The sequence below is a fragment of the Chenopodium quinoa genome, unplaced genomic scaffold, assembly GCF_001683475.1.
Source record: "Chenopodium quinoa cultivar QQ74 unplaced genomic scaffold, ASM168347v1, whole genome shotgun sequence".
NCBI lineage: Eukaryota > Viridiplantae > Streptophyta > Magnoliopsida > Caryophyllales > Amaranthaceae > Chenopodium > Chenopodium quinoa.
In genome coordinates this window covers 1,629,345-1,633,674 of record NW_018743920.1, presented here as the reverse complement: position 1 = coordinate 1,633,674, position 4,330 = coordinate 1,629,345, and the positions used below count along the sequence as shown (strand labels likewise).

The window sequence follows — 4,330 nt, the reverse complement described above, 5'->3', positions numbered from 1 at the left end:
TTGGATAGGTGAGGCGACTATGCACCCCTCCTTCTTTGCCACCTAAGCGCTCATGAACGCTTCGGCGGGAAACATTGTGGCTGTCATGAGGATCCTCGGAGTTCCGAGCTTTGGAGTTTTCGAAGTGACCTGAGCCCCTTATCTGCTCCTGCCCGGACCCACCTGGATACCCAGCCCTTCGGCTACCTTCCCCTTTCGAGGACGGAGCCTGCCTCTCTCCCTCGGTTCCACTTTTTCTCTTCCAATCATGCGATTTAGGAGGGGGAGAGGGTGATTTTTTCGTTGATGGGAAGCGTCCTCCCAAGGCATTCATAAAGTCCATGCATACAGCCATGGCCTTCATGACCTCTTCGGTCGATGGACCGGTAGGAGGAGTTGAGCGCATGCTAGGTGAAGGATTACGCCTATGAGCCTCACTCTCCCTCGGTGAATTCCCATTTCGGTAATCCCATTGGGAGGGAGATCCCTCACGCATATTTTCTCTCCTCGGGGAGTTAGAAGCAGTTGGTTCAGGCGACGGTGAAGGTGTTCTACCGGCCCTTACCGTTATTAGGCCCATCTTCCTAGCTTTTTTAGAGCTTTTTGCACTCTTAGTCATTTTTTTGCGTTGGCTAAGATTAGTATGAGATTTTTGGCTGAATTTTTGTAAGTATCCCCACAGACGGCGCCAAATTGTTTCGGTCAGGAAACAATGGACCTTCAGCAGGTCCTTCGGATGAGTGGAGATGAAGCCCAATTCGAGTGAGGGCCGAATTGAGGATTTCCTGCACAGCTAAACACACGTAAACTGGCCTCGGGGGTTGTGCCGAGGAAGGCCCCTCCGATGTCGAAATCAGTATGGATGTAAGATAATAAGAGAAAAGCTATGCAAGAGAGTTTGTTGCTTGAGGCATTAAATGTGAATCGATGTATATATGCAAAAATGTGAGCTTTTATACCTTACTCCAATTAGATGGATTGGGCTTGAGGAATCAAATGGGCTGCCATTTGATTGGGCCTTGCTGTACCTGACTTGACTTATTTGAAATGAGGGTTGAACCTTGCCCTTTGGGCTTTAATTATTTTCATTGTGGACTGAGCCCAAATACAAGTTATTTGGACCCCAAACAGGTTTGAAAAGCAGCCTAGCTTGAAAAGGATTTTTTGGGCTTAAAAAGATTTTTTTTTCTTTTTTTTTTTGGAGCAATCCAAAATTTAAATTTTAGTAACAATGTTAGCTCGACCGAAAATAACCCATAAAACTTGCTATATTAGCCTAAAATAGAATGTTTGCGCGCAAAATTTTGGCACAAACTTGGTCCCAATTCAACTCGAAGCTTTGAGCTGAAATGGGCCAACTGTTTTTACATAGGCTTTGCCCATGATTAGGTCTAGATCTTAGGTATTCATTCTATTGAAGCTACTAGCTAGGAATGGATTCATCAATTAGTGGATTGATCGATTTGTAACTATGGTAGTATGAGAGATAAATGCTGCAAACATGATTTTGTACTACATAATAACAACCATAATATCAAAAAGAAACATTTCATTCAGTTGCAATTGCAAATCATAAAACACCAAATATAGGAAACCATTGCAATATCACTTAACTATTGATAAAATTGCACTTATTTAAGATTATTTAGCTTATGAGCTTGAATAAGGAGTTGCAATAAGCATGAGGGGATCGTGCTTGTGAACTGCGATTCCCACAGTCTCAGTCATGTCAAGCTCTTCACAATCTGATGACACTTTCCAATCAAATTCGTAGACGAGATTTGCAAGCATAAGCTCAGCATTAACCATAGCAAAATGTATCCCAGGACAAATTCTTCTACCCCCTCCAAAAGGAATGTACCTGAAATCATCCTGTCTTTTGAAAGAAAACGAACTAGAGTTTAAGAACCTTTCGGGACGAAACTCCATAGGTTCGTCCCAATAAGTTGGGTCTCTATGAATAGCCCATGCGTTTATGTACACATGAGTGTCTGCACCGATGTCGAAGCCATTGATTTTAGCATCCTGCATTGGCTGTCGATACACCAACAATGGAACTGGAGGGTGTAGTCTAAGTGATTCCTTAATCACTGCTTTTAGATATGTTAACTTTTCCAAATTATCTTCGGTTACCTTTGAATTGTTGCATTGCTTTTGTCTCGAATAATTGTTCTTAGCTCTTCTTGCAATTTTTTCATTACTTTGGGATGCCTAAGTAACTCAGACATTGTCCATTCTAGTAGTGTGCGAGTTGTGTCGTTGCCAGCAGCAAACAAATCCTGCATATATACACACAGTCACATTGATAAATTGTTACATTATTATGTAACGCTTAGGCCTTGTTTAGTTGCACTTCAATAATGGGGAAATATAAATCATGAGAAATGTATTTATGGATAGTTGTTTGGTTAACATTTAAAACTAAAAACGTGGAAAGTGGATTTTTATTAGGAAATTGAAATTCCTACAAAACATGGGAATTAATTTACCCCACCTTAAATTGGTCACTCAAATTAAACAAACTGCGCTGCCCACATAATTTTTGGATGAAATCACATAATTGCCCTAAAAAATGTGAAAAAAAATAGTTAAAAGTTGTAATAATACGTAGAGTTACATAAAGTTAACCAAACAGAACATAAGAACTAAGAAGTTAATTCATGGGACATACAATTTTCTTTATGGCAACCAAACATGATAAACAAGATTTCTATATAAGAGGGATATTTAAATTTACGAAAAGTCCCTGTCAAAAAAAAAAAAATAAATAATTACGAAAAGTCATGGACATTTTGGAGATTCCATGAAATCAGTAGTAAGTTTACCTGTTACGTATATGCTTTAATTACAAAAATGCCACGAATCATCATGACGTAAACTCATCCATAAACTAGGAATTTGCATACACAAAAGTTAAATAAAATAATCCTTACCAATGTATTGGCTTTGACATCGTCCATTGTGACAACATTCTCATTCTCCATGTGAATCTCGAGCAAATTTTCGATACAGCTTTAAGCAACATCCTTTCTTTGTTGCTCAAACTCAGCATTATTTATCTCCTTCTTAGTACTTAGACTATTTTGATGTTCTTCTATTATCTTGTCAAGTGACTCATCAAACTCTTTTGCAACCCTTTCGACTCGACCATCCAAACCCATCACTCGGTCCACCCAACTAAGCCAAGGAATGTAGTCCCCACGGTAAAGACTCCGAGTAACACAACGATTTCATCCAACAATTTCTTAAAATTGAAACCGCCTTCATTATTACTACTACACTTCCTTCCAAATGTTACCCTACATACTAAACCAAATGTTTGCTTACTGATAATCTCGCTCAACTTCACAACTGAAGATTGTGATGATCTCTTTATCTCTTTGACGATTAAAGCATTCTTCTTCTCTCATCATTCTATATGACCGGACTTTTTTGTTACACAAGAGATGTGTAATGCAAAGACTCTTCATCCTGCGCCATTGCTTGCCGGAAGGAGCAAAACCCACATCCCTACAACGATAGAATAATCTACTAGGAATGCGTAATTCAGGCCTATTGCAGAAGATTTGATCTTGAGTTTTCATGATTTCGCAGGCAGCTTCTGGTGTAGATACCACTTGGATTGGCTTGCTACCGAAATGAAGTAGCATGATCTTGCTATATCTCTTCGACAATGATGCAAATGCCTGGTGTGGTAACTCTCCTATTTGGTGGAGGTTACCTATAACTGGTAGCCTTGGCGGCGAGGGTGGTTGAAGTTTTGCATTGACAGATCTTGTAAAAAGACTCTTGTACAAAAAAAGTACAAAGAATAAACAAGGGAGCAGGAATGTTGAAGGGTAAAAACAGAGTTTTTGCAAGAATTGCGAAATCAAAATAATCATTGTCGAATTGGAGATTTGAAGATTTTAAATAAGAAAAAATTATCAAATGAACAAAAGTAGGCTTGAGTGCACGTGCACCTTATATTAGATATACTAGTCTGTGTGTAAAAGTTTTTAAATGGCAAAATTACATTTAATGACGCAAGTTTAATGTATACTATGTCTATTGACACAACCTTGTCTCTATAATTAAAATGACACTAACTTGGTACTATAGTTGACATTTTGTTGTCCGGAGTAAATTTTAATCACCGAAATTCAATAAAAAGTATTAAATTAATTTTGAAAAGCTAAAAAAAATGTAGTTTATTTATAATAGTAGTAATGAATATAAAGCTTGATTTTATAATAATTAAAATCATAAAATCTGGCGACTAAAACCCTCTTTAGTCATCGGAATGTCATTGATGGTATCAATTTAGTTCCAAAGACAAGGTTGTGTTAATGACTGTAGTATGCGTTAAGTT

At 38.1% G+C, this 4,330-nt stretch overlaps 1 pseudogene; it reads right to left on the bottom strand.

Moving 5' to 3' along the window:
* Positions 1–1,629: 1,629 nt before the first annotated feature.
* Positions 1,630–3,863, bottom strand: LOC110687685 (annotated as a pseudogene).
* Positions 3,864–4,330: the final 467 nt, after the last annotated feature.